At 48.0% G+C, this 17,296-nt stretch overlaps 1 long non-coding RNA gene across 1 annotated transcript; it reads left to right on the forward strand.

Annotated features, from left to right (window-relative positions):
* Positions 1-310: 310 nt before the first annotated feature.
* On the forward strand, positions 311-16,349 carry LOC124172262. The gene is made up of 2 exons (XR_006868108.1): positions 311-354; positions 16,280-16,349. It is a non-coding gene; the product is annotated as an uncharacterized LOC124172262 (long non-coding RNA).
* Positions 16,350-17,296: the final 947 nt, after the last annotated feature.

Here is a 17,296-nt window from a genome sequence, read left to right on the forward strand (position 1 = left end):
ACGGTATCGTGGAGGAGAGTATGGTCTGGGGAATCGGCGGATAGCCTGAGGCTACTTGGACTGTCCAAAGGGACCTTGGATCAGATCACGATACGCTGTCTCCGTGGAAGTTGGATGTGTTTTTGGGCATGGGGGCGTATGACGGCTCGAACGCGCGAGCCCGAGGTAAGGGAGGGGATTGGGTGAGCTGACTGGCATTGGCTGTAAATGATGTTCTGTCTGCGGCAGTACACCTCCTAAAAATTTGCTCAGGTTGGTTGTGCTTTTAACGCCAACCCATCAAGACCTAAAGCAATACTGAATCGCCAAATTCCTCGTCATCCAATTAGTGACGCGCATGAATGGATTAACGAGGTTCCCACTGTCCCTATCTACTCAAAACTAAAAACAATACTTCTGAACCAATTTACCTCCCCTCATACTACAACTATAAGAGTTGAGGGCGAGCACAAAAGTTATCAGTGATCTGCAGTTATTACCAATTTTCCGATGACATCGACAAACTTTTAAATAACACAGAAAAAATAATAAAAAGTTTAAAAAAGGATGAGCGTGTAATATTTGGTGCGGATGTAAACGCAAAGTCCACAATCTGGTACAACGTCAACTCTGATCACAGAGGCCAAAGGCTAGAGGAATTAATACCAACTAATGACCTGATAATTTTAAACAAATGGTCAAGTTTAACAACTTTTGAAAACACTCAGGGCCATGCCAGCAATATTGACATAACCTTAACAAAGAATATTCTAATCACAGAAACCTCATGGGAGTTAATAGAAACGAGTATAAGCTATCACAGACTTATACTTATTTTAATGTTTACGCATATGAAAAATAAAAAAAACATAACCACATGGAAATTGGGACACCATTTTTTTTAATGGAAACTGTAAAACGTTCGACAAATTTCTTTGCGAATCTATAAAAACTTCGCATTATTATAATGGTATCATAAATGCAATAAAAACCGTAATCAAAACGGCAGTACCAAAGGCCAAGGGAGTAGAAAAAAAGAAAGAAGGACGAAGGAGAGAGACAAAGCGAACAACGTAGAAAGAAAAAAGAAGATTCAAAGTCCACGAGAAGAAGAGGAAGTACGCAGGAATAGAAGAGTGGTGACTGTAAGGGTAGTGCTGCCAAGGGAAGGGGTTACTTGATCTGGGTGTTGCTAATGTTGTGTTTTAACCTTTTTGCATAAAACTCTGTATTGAAGTTTTAAAAGGGAAATAAATGATTTAAATCACAATGACACCATGTGACCATGTGCCTCACGCCCACCTCCACGTGGTGAGAGTCGGTAACCTCAATCTCTAATTGATGGCTAACGGGCGGAGGCTTGGTGCGTGAGCCAGCTGTAAGGGGGCAGCCCCCCAAGTGGCCTACCTCAGTGCCGTAACGGTGGCAGCTGGTGCACGTGAAACAACAGAGGAGGAACAGGGGGAGAAATCCCCCGGGGTCTAGTGGGTTGCCTTCCCGCTAGGCTTTAAAGCCATAGGTACGACGGAATCAAGAAAAAGAATCCGAGGTTCAAGTGAACCTCAGCCAGTTTTGCCTCGAATCACTGGCTCTATGACAATGAGAGGCGAGCAGAAGATCCCCTAACCAACCGATGACGATTCCACCTTGAATAGTGGTATGGTGAGCCTGGGTGGACCACCTTACAAGTGTACAGCTTGCGACCCCCCTAGGAGCTTCCCCACTAAGATCGGTTTTGGAGTTCATAAACGGCATGCGCACCCCGACCTGGCAAATGGATCGATTAACGTGGATCGAATGAAAAAGCGTTGGTCTGAGGAGGACAAAAACGTCTTCATAAAAGAGGAAGCACGCGCAAGGATCAGGAGTGTAAGATTCATCAACCAACATCTGATTGAAGAGTTTCCTGATCGCTCTATCAAGTATTAAAGGTCTGCGCAAGAGGAATGATTACCAGAAAGAAGTCTCAGAGGAGGTGAAGAGATTGGTAGCTGTGAACCATCAAGAACCGCCCTCATAATGTGTCGCCGATGAATCACTTGAACCAAGCAAAAGGGATGAGGCGAACGACGCGATTATCGATGAAATAAAACGGCTTGTAAGTGAAGTAAACGGTATTGGTAACTTCAATGGCAAAACGCTAGCGGAGATTGGAAAAAAATGCATTAAAGGCGATAATGTAATGGAAGAGCTTTGCCATTGGTTAGAGGACACATTTCCGGCCAAGAAGGATAAAGGTGAGAAGCCTAAAAACAGGACGGCGCGAAAACCTGCTGCCCATAGCCAAAAAATCCCGAACTGGCGCCTCCGGAGAAAGAAGTATGCCAAGATGCAAGAAGCATTTAGAAAGTACATGTCTAGAGCGGCGGACGAGGTGTTGGATGGAGAAGTAAAGGCCAAAACGCCGTCTCTAAGCCAGATGAGGGAATATTGGAAACCTGTCCTAACTCAGCCATTGGTACAATATCCACCAATCCAACCGAGCCCCAAGAAAGAGTATGATTGGATAATTAAGCCAATCGAGGCCGGCGAATTGGAAACAGCAAAAATTCCTCTGAATTCTGCTTCCGGAATCGACGGAATAAGTCCTAGACTGTGGCAAAAAGTACCCAACTCCATCAAACTCTTATGCTAAAACATGGTTCTACTCATGGCAGGTTTCACCTAGTCAAATTTAGTCAGTCGGACAATTTTTGTCCCGAAGAAAAGCGGAAGCAATTTGCCTCAAGACTTCAGACCTATAAGCATTGCCTCCACCGTTGTGCATCAGTTACATAAAATTCTGCCCAGGAGATTAATGGACGCACACCTGATTTGTGAGAGGCAACGTGCCCTGAACGACGGGTGCGCCGAAAACATCATTGTTCTGGAAACGCTCCCTCATGAAGCTAAAAACCACCTCAAGGAGCTACATGTTGCTTCCCTTGATTTAGCAAAGGCGTTTGATAGCGTTAGCCATTACTCAATCATCAACGTTCTCAGGGAAATTGGCCTTCCGGAGAAGTTTATCGAATTCATATCGAACACCTATATGAGAAGCGGAACATGTCTCGAAGTCGGCAGAAGGCGGTCGGAAGTCATACGAGTCACGAGAGGAGTCCGGCAAGGTGATCCAATGTCGGGTCCTATTTTCTGTCTTGTTGTGAATAAGATCTTGCGATCTGCACCGGCCGGAGTAAGATTCAAATTAGGATAATGCAGCATTGAAAACCTAGCATTCGCAGACGACATGCTGATCGTAACATCGACTAAAGCAGGCATGAAAAGAAGTATTTTGAAAGCAGAGGAGGAGGCTAGTAAACATGGCCTGTTGTTCAACGCACAAAAATGCCATTTCCTCTCGATAGTACCAGCGGGACAGGAAAATAAATACAAGGTTGTAACGGAGCAGCAATTTTTCCTCACCGATGGAACAGCGATTAGACAGCTCCGTCCAACTGAGCGATTCAAATATTTAGGCGTAGAATTCTCTCCAATCGGCATCATTAAATCTGGCCGCAGTCTGGATGAGGAGCTTATCAGGATTAAATATACCCCTCTGAAACCTCAGCAACGCCTCAAGATCTTACGGTGTTCCTTAATCCCCCGCTTTTACTATCAGTTAGTACTAGCAGGATGCACAGCTAAAATCCTGCGTGCATTGGACCGGGAAGTGCGCCAGGCAGTTAGGAAGTGTTAACTTTGCCGAAGAATACGCCGATTGGATACTTCCATGCAGGCTGCAAGAGTGGAGGCCTGGATATCCCAGCATTTGCCACGACGATACCAGCACTGATGCTCCGAAGGTTAGAAGCAATGGGGAAATCTTCCCCATGTGCCGCAAGGATTGCCCAAGGATTGGAATTTGTGCAAGGGCGCCTTAGATGGGCCGACAGGGTTCTGACTACGATGGGGTGCAAAGGTGAAGTTACCACCAAGATCGAGAAGTTCTGGACCGATAAACTCTATTCATCTAACGACGGAAAAGAGTTGCGCGAAGCGGGTAAAGTGCCTATGAGTAGTAGGTGGGTCGACGGTGGTAGCTACGGCGTTCCCGCAAGAGATTACATTCAGTACCACCACGTTAGGATTAATTCTCTCCCTTGTAGAGTTAGAGCATGAAGAGGAAGAAGAATCAACCAAGAGGAATTGAAATGCCGAGCCGGATGCCACGCGACCGAAACAGCCGCGGACATTGTGCAAAACTGCTTCAGGACCCACGGCGGAAGGATACTTCGTCATAACACATTGTGTAGGATCCTCTGCAATGAACTGCGAATGAAAGGATGGAAGACAAGGGAAGAGCCGAAATTCAATACGAGATTGGGAAAACTGAAACCAGACATCGTTGCTACGAAGAACAAGAAAGCAATTCCATTGGATGCTCAGGTAGTCAGCGGAGCTACCAGCCTTGACGAATCACATCGTCGAAAGAAGAAGAAATACGACGTCGATGATCTGAAGACGGCGGCTGCAGAGGAAGAAGTGAAGAGAGAAGACGTAACAATAGCTGCCTGCACCGTCTCCTGGAAAGGCGTATGGAGCAAGCTGTCTGCAGAGGAGCTACTCGACACAGGATTGACAAAAGGCACACTGTCATCTATTACCACGAGGGTATTCCAGAGGAGCCACACCAACTGTACGCGGTGGAGTCAGAGGACTTCTGCTAAAACAGGAATTGGGTAGGGGATTAGGAGGAGACGGTCGCTTTAATTATGAGTAACTTGCGCTCAATGATCTAAATCGGCAGCAGGAAATACAGCCGCCCAGTCAACAGGTACGGGAGTTGACTTGGAAAAGGAGGGGTTTTAGTTAGTATGGCCATGGCTGTACATCTCGCCTTGGCTGAGCCTCACACTGCCTAGGGTTCCCGTCCCAAGGCGTCCGTAATTGGACTTCCCCGGAGGTAGAACGATGGTTCCGGCAGGACTTTAATCTTCTTCACTTTCCCCGCCGGAACAAGGGAGTGGATCAGGCATTTCCCGGGAAGTACTTCCAAACCTCGCTGCCCCAGTGACTCCTCAACTCGCTCCTGCTGCTTCTGCATCCCGACGATGGACTGGAATGCAAGAAAGAGGTCATCTGCATAGGCCACCGCTCTAACCGTCGTCCCCTCCAGCCTGTAGCCCACCTCGTCCAGCAGCTCCTCCAACACACCATCCAGGACCAAGTTGAAGAGAAATGGTGACATCGGATCCCCCTGCCGAATCCCGCGCCGAACCAGGACTGGCGCGCTGCTGGCAGCCCAATGCTGGAGTCTGGTCGTCGCTCCAGCGTAGAACTGCCCGACGTAGCTCCGGAAGTGGGCAGGAAAGCCCTTCTCCGCCAGCACTCCCATGATTGCGTGTTGGCTGACGGAGTCGAACGCCTTCCGGAGGTCAAGGGAGACTAGATGAAGCTCCTTCCGTCGGGTCCTTGCGTCCTGCAGCAGGGCCTGCAAGGTGAGGGTATTCTCGCAGCACACATCCCGCCGCAGGAACGCTCGCTGCCGGCCATCAAATACCGGCAGGTCCATGATTCGGGATGCCAAGATCTTATGGAAGCGTCGCAGGAGGACGGATCCCACGCTCAAGGGCCTGTAGTCTGCCCTTGTATTCACCGCCCCCTTTGGCACAAACACAGTCCGAGATTCCTTCCACTCAGGGGGTGTGTCATCGTGTAGGAGGACCAGGTTGAATATATACAGGATCACCGACGAGGGAACTGCATTCCAGCGTGTCGGGGTGATGCCATCTGGTCCAGGAGCCTTCCCAGCTGCCACTCGCTCGGCGATGAGAACCTCCTAAGAGATTGGTCCGAGGAGGAGCCGGCTCTCGATGTTGCTTCTTCTGGGTCCTGGCGTTTAGGGAGCGGATGGGGTTCCGTACAATGGACCCCAAAACTCCTCATTTTCCTCCAAGGTGTCCGGCAGGCTCCCGGCAGGCAAGGCTCCCTCGTGGCAGCGCTTGGGCTCTTCTTCCACAGCTCCTGGATTCTGGCGAACTCCCGACGGATCCGTGCTCTGGGACCCAGCTTGTATGGCTGCGGCCTTCTCTGTGGGGCTGGGGCCAAGGCATCACGGGCAGGAGCGGGCGGGGCACCCATGGTCTCCCTCGTCCATCTAGATAATAAGACAAGAAAACCATGAGTACCGAGGTTGGACTCCCCCATTTCGAGCAGGAGCCGTGGATTCCATCGGGCCGCAGCTTCGGCGATCCCGGCCAGTTGACTATCCACGGCCTCGCGGAGAGATTGAAGCTCCGTGACTGAAATTGGGGGTGGCGACGGAGGATGGAGGCTAAGGGCACTCTCCAACTGCTGCTTATAAGCCAGCTGGCGGCGCTTCCCCTTGATGGCTTCCAGGGACCGGCCCGGGAGGCGTGCGGCAATGAACTCGTTCATAAACTGCTCCCCCCGGCGGACCCCTTCCACCTCAAGGCTCACCATGACCCTGGTCTCCTTCTCCGTACACCGCCGCTTCTGCCCAAGCTGAACTTCTGCATTCGCCTCCCGGGGGTGGGCTTTCACACGGTGAACTGCAAGTCCACGTAGAGTTGGGAAGGAAGGAATGCAATCGGGACACTGGAACTCAGTGGAACCGGACCTGTTCGGGGCTGCTGCTGGGTCGGGCTGACTCTCGCTGGGTGTTGCTCCACGTGCACGCGCCCCGGCCTGTGGGCCGGGCCGTTTAACAAGCGAGGCTTCTTTAGTTTTAGGAGCGGTGCACGTTGACGGACTGGGGGTGTGCATGCCCCTCGGTCCATTGGGTCGCCGTTGCCCTCGTCAGCTACCGCCGGAGCGGTACCCGGTTCACGCCACGGGGAGGTGAGGGTCGACTTGCGGAGGATGGTAGCGGGCCAAACAAGTGGCCTATTTTCCCCAGAGCCTACCGCCATAGAATTTTTTAAATTTTTTTTCAAGGGGGGTCCAGTTAAGGGGGGGAGGTCCAGTGAAGGCACATGCAGTGCTTCAGCCCTTGAGGTATTTGGGAGTGGAGTTTGAGGGAGCTGAGGTATTCCCGGGAAAACCTCTCCTGGTACATCTGTTGGACAGGGTCCGGTGGGCGCCACTGAAATCTCATCAGCGGATGCGGGTGCAGCGACACCACGGCATTCCGAGACTCCAGCACCCCTTGACCTTCGGCAGGCTGACGTGCGGACGATTGGCGGAGATGGACGTCTGCGTCCGGGCCGCTCTGCGGTCCTGGCTGTGCCTGCCGAAGGATGTGCCCGTCGGCTACTTCCATGCCCCGGTTAAAGAAGGACTGGGGGTTCCTGCGTTCCAGTATTCCGTCCCGGTCCAACGGTGGAGCAGACTTCAACGGCTCCACCGGTCGGAGGATCCAGCAACCCGAGCCGTGGTGTCAACCGGTCATTTCAGGCGACTGGTTGACTGGGCCAGGAGATCGACGGCCGACCTCGGAGTGGCTGAGCCGTCCGCACGGGACGCCCAGACATTTTGGGCGTCCGGGCTGCACCGGTCGGTGGATCGGAGATAGCTACGAGACTGCGCCAAGGAGTGGGCGTCTACGGCGTGGGTCGACGTAACTGCAGCTGGCATCCCCGGCCGGGACTTCATCCAGTACCAGCACGTGCGGATCAACGCCCTGCCCAGCCGCATAAGGACATCGAGTGGTCGGCGTTCCAACATTGAGACGGGGTGCCGAGCTGGGTGCCCTGTCTCCGAGACCACGGAACACATCATCCAAGGTTGCTTGAGGACGCATGGGGGACAAGTCAAACGACACGACGCTTGGTGTCGATCATCGACTCGTCCCTCCAACGCAAGGGATGGACAACGGAACGGGAACCGAGGATACCGACCGACGAGGGACTGCGGAAACCATACCTCTACGCCAGGCGCGGAGACCGCTCCATCTTGGTCGACGAGCAGATCGTCTCCGGAGCGGGTGACCTGAAAGAAGTTCATCGGCAGAAGTTGCAGAAGTACCAGAGCAACGTGGGAGTCCGTTGGTGGATGGAAACTCGTCACCCTGACGCGGCTCCGGAGTTCACCACAGCGACGATCAGCTGGCGTGGAGTCTGGTGCAGTGAAAGTGCTCGTGATATTCGGGGAATGGGGCTTAACCGGGGGGCCCTGGTCAATGTGACGACCAGGGTGTTGCAAGGGACACACACTAATTGGACGCAGTAGAACAAAATGACTTGTAAGGGGAGGGGAGGAGTGCTACTAAGGGAAGGGGTCTCTTAATCTGGGTGTTGCTAATGTTGTTGTGTGTTTAACCTTTTTCACTTGTATTGCATTTAAAAAGGAAATAAATATCTTTAAATAACCAAATGCCTCGTCATCCAATTAGTGACGCGCATGAATGGATTAACGAGATTCCCACTGTCCCTATCTACTACATAAATAAAATGGAAAATAAATAAAACGTCAGAAAGGCCAATTGTAAAAAGTTTGACTCCTTCCTCGTCGAACGAAGTCAACTAATACCCAAACAGCCCGATCCTGAGGAAATTCAAACCATGCTTATCGAAGCGTGCCAACCAAGCATTCCCCTAATGAGAGGTACCGACAAAAAGGTAAACTGGTGGAATCGGGAGCTAGAAGACTTGCGTAGAAAAATGAGGTCAAACAAAAGTGTATATGCAACGCAGAAAAATTGAGGCGGCCGATTTGGCCTATTGGAGACGTGAATTCGTAACCAGGAGAACAAAATTCATCGAAAAAATAAAACGCTCGAAAAGGGAATCCTGGGAAAAACTCATAGAAGAGGGTAACGAAAACCCATGATGTCTAGCGTGTAAGATTGTGCGCGAAAAGAGAAAACCCACAATTCTGACATCCATCAGAAGAACTGACGGGACCCACACAGAGATCCTGGAAGAGACGTGCACACTACTCCTGGAGACACTTCTTCCTAGCGACCTGGAAACCAACGACACGCATGAACATCTATTCATCAGGAATCGCGCAAATATGGAAGTAAATTCTAGATATGACCCTGAGTTCGAGCTACACGAATTAGATGACGCAATCAAGCACCTTAAAAACAACAAGGCACCCGGAAACGATGGAATAAAGGCAGAAGCAATAAAAAGACCGTACGCGAGGATACGAACTCTATTATTAGGATGTTTTAACAAACTTCTAAGCGGGACGGAGTTTCCAAACATCTGGAAAGTAGGCATTTTGAATATTTTTCCGAAGCCAGGGAAGGACCCCGGAATGCCAAACTCGTACATGCCCATCACTCTGCTGCCTGTACAAGGGAAAGTGTATGAAAGACTAATTTGCAAAAGACTTAAGAAGCACTTGGGAATCAAAGAATATCTAAGTCCAAGGCAATTTGGATTCATAGAAGGTAGGGGAACCAAAGATGCACTCCAACTGCTCATCAGAGAAGTGAAGGAAGCAGAACAAAAAAACGTAATCGGAGTATTCTTAGACATGGCCGGGGCCTTCGTCAACGCGTGGATGCCCGGTACACTGGACTGCCTTCAAAGAACAGAATGCCCCAAAATTATCTTCAAGGACAAAAAACTACTTCGCAAACCGTGAGGTAATCTTGGAATTAGAAGGCGCAACCAAGAAGAAACAGCTAAGCAAGGGATGCCCTCAAGGATCGGTGTTAGGACCTCTATTATGGAATAACTATAACGACTTCCTTGAACTGCAGCTCCCGGAAGACACAAGCCTCATAGCTTATGCGGACGACGGTATTTTATTGGTTAAGAGCGACAGCAGATTAATCATTGAAAAAAGACAACCGCTGCGATTACAACAATAACAAAATGGGGTGAGCGTAACAAACTAACCTTCTCTCGAGGGAAAACAGTCTTTACACTACTCAAAGGAAGCCTTCAACGCAAACCAATAATAAAAATGAACAACGTTTCCATTAAATATGAAACGTCGGTCAAATACTTAATGGTAAGCAAAAAACTAGACTTTTCAGAACATATGAAATACGTAATTCAAAAGGTTAAAACACAATTCCTGCCCCTCATGAAACTCGCGAAGAAGAGCCATGGCTATTCCAAAGGTTCATTAAAGAAGCTCTACGTAGGCGTTGCTCATCCGATAATAACATACGGCTGGGAAGGGTGGTACCCAGAAATTGTAGGCAAGAACAGAAACATCAAGAAACTTAAAACAGCTCAACGAATCGCCCTGCTGGGAATTACACGCGCGTATGGAACAACAACAACCGACGCACTATGCGTACTCGCAGGAGTTAAACCCATCGACCTTGCGCTACGAGAATTACTCTTATCAAGAGCCGCCGAAGAATCAACAGCTGCGAAGAAACTTTGTCATCAGGAAACCCTCTACAGGTGGCAGGAGAGATGGGACGCCAGTGAAAAGGGCAGAGAAACTTACAAATACTTTCCCAATGTCAACGATAGATACACTTCAAACCTAGACGATATCAATCATAGCACAATTCAATTTTTTACTGGTCACGGTGATTTCAATGCCAAATTGTACAGCTTCAACCTGACTGAAACTCCAAACTGTGTCACTTGTAAAGTCACAGAGGATGCATGGCATGTAATTGCAATATGTCCAACTTACATATAACAGAGACGTGAGATGAAAAATGAAATTGAAAGTAATAATATGGAATTTACACCTAATACCCTTGTAAATCCTAAAATAGTAAAAACTGCCAAAATTACAATGGCCCAAATTCTAAAAATGAAAAGGCAAAATACAAACTAAGAATAACCAAGATGACCTCTAAGGAACCTAAGCAACAAGTCTAAACCTCCAGGTTTAAAACCTCAGACTTACAGCCAAGAAAGAAAAATCGACTGCCCAACGATCCTTACCACTTCGATAAGGTGAGGGGGACACTGGCCCCGCAAGGGGATAATCATAACACGCAATTAACAATCGATAAAGCCAAAATAAGGCTAAGAAAGGCGGCATCCCGAATATAAGTCACTAACTTGATTTCGGGAGGGGAGGAGGTGGGTCCGCGGGGAGCAACCCCCGAATCCAGTGTCCCTATCTACTATCTAGCGAAACCACAGCCAAGGGAACGGGCTTGGAAGAATTAGTGGGGAAAGAAGACCCTGTTGAGCTTGACTCTAGTCTGACTTGTAAGAAGGCATGAGAGAGAGACTCTCTTAAGGATTCCCCGAGTGTAATAACATCTGTATTAATCTAAAGTCCCTGCAGAAGCACTTTAAAGATCAGCACTCCAGGCTAAGCCCTCACTGGCGTTGCCGGTCATGTGGCAAATGTTTTCCCCTTCAATGCCATAGGGGAAAATGCAAGGGGCCAACGGTGGCTACAAAAAGGCTCCCATTTGCGTGCTCTGACTGCGAGTTTTCTTCGTCCACCTCTATTGGCCTGGGCCAGCATAGGAGGCACAAGCATGTGGATGAAGTGCTCATTAGCGGTAGAGCCAAAGCCGTCCTGCGTAGTCCGCCGAAGCGGGCTTCCAAATGGACCTAGGATGAGCTAGAAACACTTGCTCGACTAGAAAGGGAGTTTAGTAACGACCGGCAGATCAATGTGAAAATAGCCGCAGCGCTCCCAGGAAAAACGCACAAGCAAGTGTCCAATAAGCGCTGCGAGCTCGCAAAAAGAAACCGATCGCTCCTGAGGTCACAGCCAATCGGAACGACCAAGCGGGAGAAGTATGCAGAAAAACCGTTGAGGCAAGTACAACGGAAGAGCCGCTGGAAGTCGAAACCTCGGGACGGGAGAGGGAGTCGGCTTCAATAAGTAAAAGGCGGCAAAGGAGCGAATCGGTTGGCCCTGGAAGCCCCGCTGTTGAGAGAGAATCGGAGTCCCTCAGCGATTCTCCTCAGTCCTGGGCCCGGAGAAGTCCAAGTGCCGGTCGTGCAAATTTAGATACAGACTGGGGAGGGGATGGGGAGATCCATTTACAATCTCCGGGTGCTTTTTTGTTATCTGGCCCTATACACCAGAACAAGTTATTGCCGTCCGGGGGGTCTATTGGCCACCCGGACTTGTTCTCCTCCTCTCCCCTGACCGTACGCTGCAAGACTTGGCGGGAGGTAATCACTGACCAAGTGTTCGCGTCGGCAAAAGGAGACGATGGAGAGCATGCAACGCTAAACAGCGTGCACGAGGATCTTGATGAGCTGCTTGCCACACTACGTGAAGCGGACGAGACAAAGAAGTCCGGATGGATGGATGCCGTGGCAAGCAGGCTTGAGGCAGTCCATTATAGAATCGTTGAGATCCTTGACCCGAAACCACGTTAAGTGGAACAAGAAAATAAAAAGGCATCCTACCGAAAGCCGAAGGACGCGTATAGAGACCACGATAAACGCAAAAGGATCCGGTGCGCCAAGTGTCAGGAGCTCTTCCGGAAATGCCCCGCAAAGTTGGCCGCCATGCTAATGAAGGGGGAAGTTCCGGAGGAGTATGGTGGTTAATGCCGCCCGACACCACTAGCCAGCAAGTTCAAAGATCTGTGCGACAGGCTTTGGAGAGTAGAGAGACGAGTGACCACCGCTTTCGAGCAACTCGTCCCCCAAAAATCCCCTGATTCTATCAGCGCCATCTAACCAGAGGAGGTCCGGGCTAGAATTAAGGCGCTTAAGGAGACAACTGCCCCAGGCCCGGACGGCGTTGTGAAACGGGATCTTCGTAAAACCAAGGGGATTGAGAAAGTACTGGCAAAATTATTCAACTGCTGCCTTTTGGCGCAGAAAATCCCAAAAGCATTTAAGGATTGTCGTACAGTCTTAATACCGAAGCCGGACAAGGATCCGGCTGATCCTGCCAACTATAGGCCTATCTCTATCAGCTCCATTCTGAGTCGCATGTATTCTCCATGCATCGACGAAAGACTAAGGAGCTTGGTGGAGATAGATGAATGCAGACGGTGCAAGGAGAAGGCAAGGAGTCACTGGGACACGTGCTGTGGGAATGCATACACACGAAAGGAAACAGAATGCACCGGCACAATGGAATCGTAGACGCTTTGGAGGGAGACGCCAAGTCCCGCAAGTGGAAGGTAGTGAAGGAAAACTCCTTTCACATCGACACTAAAGGGCTCCTCAAACCGGACCTCGTCATGACCGACGGGGAAAGGGCGTTCGTTATCGACGTGACTGTCCGCCTCGAAAGTGGGGAGTTCCTGAGTGCCGCGGCCGGCGAAAAGCTGGAATAGTATGAAGCCCTGCAAGGGCCGGTGAAAAGATTACTGAATGCATCTCACTTACAGGTGATTCCCGTCGTAATCGGATCACGCGGCGCCGTACCGAAAGCAACAGTCAAAGGGCTCAGGACCATTGGGTTGTGGTCGCGAGGACTTGGTCTAACTATGAGCATGATTGCCCTCCAAAGTAGCATAGAAATTCTCAATGCTTTCCTAGATTATGGTTAGTCCCTTGACGGTCCGGAGTGACCGAAAGTTTAGGATAATTTAATTAAGGGAAATTTAAATTAGGGACTAGTCGAGCAAGTGTTTGAAAAGAAAGTATTGATGGCATAATTAGGACCGAGCAAAGAAGAAGCCCGGGAGGAACAGGAGCAGAAGTATTCCTGTAAACTAGCCAAATGCCTCATCATCCAATTATTGACGAGCATGAATGGATAAACAAGAGACCCATTGTCCCAGGAGCAGCGGGAGGTGGTGGTTTTATTGAGTATGTCCTGGCCGAACACCTAGCCACGGATGAGTCTCACACCACCCCACCTAGGGCAACATTCCCTAGGTGTCCGTAATGAGATTTCCACCACCTCGTTAAAAAAATAGCCAAATGCCTCGTCATCCAATTAGTGACGCCAGGCCGGGTTTGACTCTCTTAAGGGCGCCAAGGAACCAATTCCTTAAGTGGAAGGGGAGAGCCGAGGATGACCATGTGCCTTACGTTCACCTCCACGTGGTGAGAGTAGGTAACCTCAAATACCAGAACTGAGGGCTAATAATAATAATAATGTTTATTACTCCACAAAATAAAAGTACAGAATAGAATTAATTACCGAAAACGGAGTAACTTTAGGTAGTCATTAAGGACAACCTGTTTTTTGGCTACCATCATTTGCATGGGGTCATGCTGACATATAAACGTTTGAATTGAAGTAAGCACAACATTTGAATTGAAGCAAGCACAGCATTTGAATTGAAGCAAGAACATTTGAATTGAAGCAAGCACAACATTTGAATTGAAACAAGTACGTACACATATTTAACATGGTATTACATCATAAAAAAATCCTCCACACTTTGTATTTTAAACAGCCAAGACTGAATATTTTTCATAATTACATCATTATTTTTTGTTTTCAGACATGATACAGGTAATAAGTTGTACACTTTTGGCCCTATAAACAAGAAACAACGTTTATACAACGTAAGGTTAGTCGTAGGTAAAGCAATACATGATCTTCGTAGGGTGAAGGAAGGATGGTTGTATAATAATAACCCCGCATTTCCACTTCTCATGAAAAAACGACGTAAAACCTTGTAAATGAAAAGATGTCTCAAGGGAAGCAAGCCTATACTATAAAATAAAGGAAAGGAACTTTCAAAACGGCTCTTTTTTAAAATTACTCTAATAAGCCTTTTTTGTAATACAACAATGGATCTTATAGAATTTTTATAAGCTGTACCCCAACTAAGCACACCGTAGTTTAGCCTGGTATTTACTAGGGCGTTATAAATGAGTTTCAAAAAATATGTTGGGCATTTGTTACGGATGAAATAAAAATTTGATATAGTTTGCCTCATACTATTTGCAACATTTTCAACATGTTGACGCCATTTTAAACACTCATCCAGGATTATTCCCAGATACTTGAAACTAGACACACGCTGTAAGGGCAAACAATCCGAACACTCATACATGTGACGATCCTTTGAGTGGTAGTACAAATCCCAGTCAATTATATACCTGTTACAAATATTGTAGCAAATGTATTTAGTTTTATTTACATTCATTTTTAAATTATTTGCTTCTAACCAATTCCTAAGATTAACCAAATCAATTTGCATATTGTTTTTTACAATTTCCCAATTTTCACTATCGTAACTTAAGGCAATATCATCAGCAAAGGCAGTGATGTGCCCTTTAACTTCGAGATTACATAAGTCATTAATATAAATTAGGAAAAGAATAGGTCCCAAGACAGATCCTTGGGGAACCCCACTTGTTATCACTTTATAATCACTATATACATTACCAATTTTTACACACTGCATTCGTGTACAAAGATAGCTCTTGAACCATTTTAGTGGAGTTCCTCGAATACCAGCACTATGAAGCTTATGCATTAAAATGCCATGGTCGATTGTATCAAAAGCTTTGGTAATGTCAATGAACAGATTGGCAGTACGTTTGTTTTTATTGATAGATTCATAAATATGAGTTAAGTACTTCTCTAAAGCGTCCTCCGTTCCCTTTCCACATAAAAAACCAAATTGGTTTTTACTGAGGAAGTGGTTTTTTTCTAGAAATTTGAGCAACCCATTTTTAACAAGCTTTTCTAGTATTTCAGAAAATATTGACAGCAGTGAAATAGGCCTATAATTCTGGATTAATAACCTGTCACCCTTTTTATAAAGGGGTTTGATTACAGCTTTTTTTAGAACTTCAGGAAAAACACCAGTTGTAATACTTAAATTAAAAATGTACGCCTGAATAGGCGCTAACTCAACAATGATTAAATTTAAAATTTTGCTTGTGATTTCATCAAAGCCAGCTGATTTACTCGAGGGAAGGGATTTCACTAGTTTAATTATCTCATCTGGAAGTATCGGCTCAATATACATGGAATTAACGCAAGAATATCCACAGTATTCCTTAACTATATTATTTATACCTTTGGAATAACTATGTTGGTTATTGTCTGATGCACCAATGAAAAAGTCACTAAATAAACGAGCTTGTAGAATAGGGTCAGTAATAATTCCACCTTGTATATCCAAAGAAATTGGTTGTGAACCTCGTGGTGACTGACCAGTTAGCTCTTTGAATATATTCCACTGAGCTTTAGGATTACCAGTAACTTGTTGAAATTTATGTAAGTAATAATTGCTAGAAGCTGCTCTCAGTTCATATCTTAATTCATTCCTATATTTCACAAATTCCTTCCTTAGACTGTCATTGCATGGATGCCGTCTAAGTTTCTTCAACAGATATTGTTTTCTTTAACGGACGAAGGCTTGGTGTGCTAACCGACTGTAAAGGGGCACTGCCCCAAATGGCATGCTTCCGTGCCTACCCGGTGTGCAGTCGGAGTACCATAAATAACGGAAGAGGTATCGGGTGTAACATCCCTAGGATCCAGTGGGTCACCTCCCCACTGGATCGACAATGCCATGAGTACGAATAGGTATAGCCAAATGCCTCGTCATCCAATAAGTGACGCGCATAAATGGATTAACGAGATTCCCACTGTCCCTATCTATTATCTAGCGAAACCACAGCCAAGGGAACGGGCTTGGAAGAATCAGCAGGGAAAGAAGACCCAGTTGAGCCGGCGTTGACGGTATCGGGTCGCGCCCGTCCGGGGTCACCGCTCGCGCGCCGCTCTTCGGTAGCCATTCAACGACTGGCTCAGAACTGGCACGGATTGGGAGAATCCGACTGTCTAATTAAAACAAAGCATTGCGATCCCCCCAAAGGGTGTTGACGCAATGTGATTTCTGCCCAGCCCTCTGAATTTCAAAGTGAAGAAATTCAAGGAAGCGCCGGAAAACGGCAGGAGTAACTATGAATCTCTTAATTAATTGGCCCTTGAATCCCCGGCTGTTAGAAGACATGAAGCGGAAGGGAAAGAGGGCGGAGCACGAGGCGTGGGCAGCACTGGCCTGTCAGGGGGCGGGGGTGAAGGAGTTCAGGGACGACCCAATCGGGAACGCCTGGATTCTGAATCCCTCGTTTCTCAAGGCATCACGGTGGCTTGATGCGCTCCGCCTCCGCACAAATACAGCCGGGGTAAGAACGACTCTTCGGAGGGCTGACAAAAGCATTCCCCCCGAATGCAGACGGTGCAAGGAGAAGCCGGAGTCACTAGGACATGTGCTGGGGGAATGCATACATACTAAAGGAAAGAGAATGCACCGGCACGATGAGATAGTAGACGCTTTGGAGGGAGAGGCCAAGTCCCGCAAGTGGAAGGTAGTGAAGGAAAACTCCTTTCACAGCGACACTAAAGGGCTCCTCAAACCGGACCTCGTCATGATCGACGGGGAAAGGGCGTTCGTGGTCGACGTGACTGTCCGCCTCGAACCTGGGGAGTTCCTGAGTGCCGCGGCCGGCGAAAAGCTGGAGAAATATGAGTCCCTGGAAGGGCCGGTGAAACGATTACTGAATACATCTCACTTTCAGGTGATTCCCGTCGTAATCGGATCACGCGGTGCCGTACCGAAAGCTACAGTCAAAGGGCTCAGGACCATGGGGTT

Source organism: Ischnura elegans (assembly GCF_921293095.1).
Source record: "Ischnura elegans chromosome 13 unlocalized genomic scaffold, ioIscEleg1.1 SUPER_13_unloc_1, whole genome shotgun sequence".
NCBI classification, from domain to species: domain Eukaryota; kingdom Metazoa; phylum Arthropoda; class Insecta; order Odonata; family Coenagrionidae; genus Ischnura; species Ischnura elegans.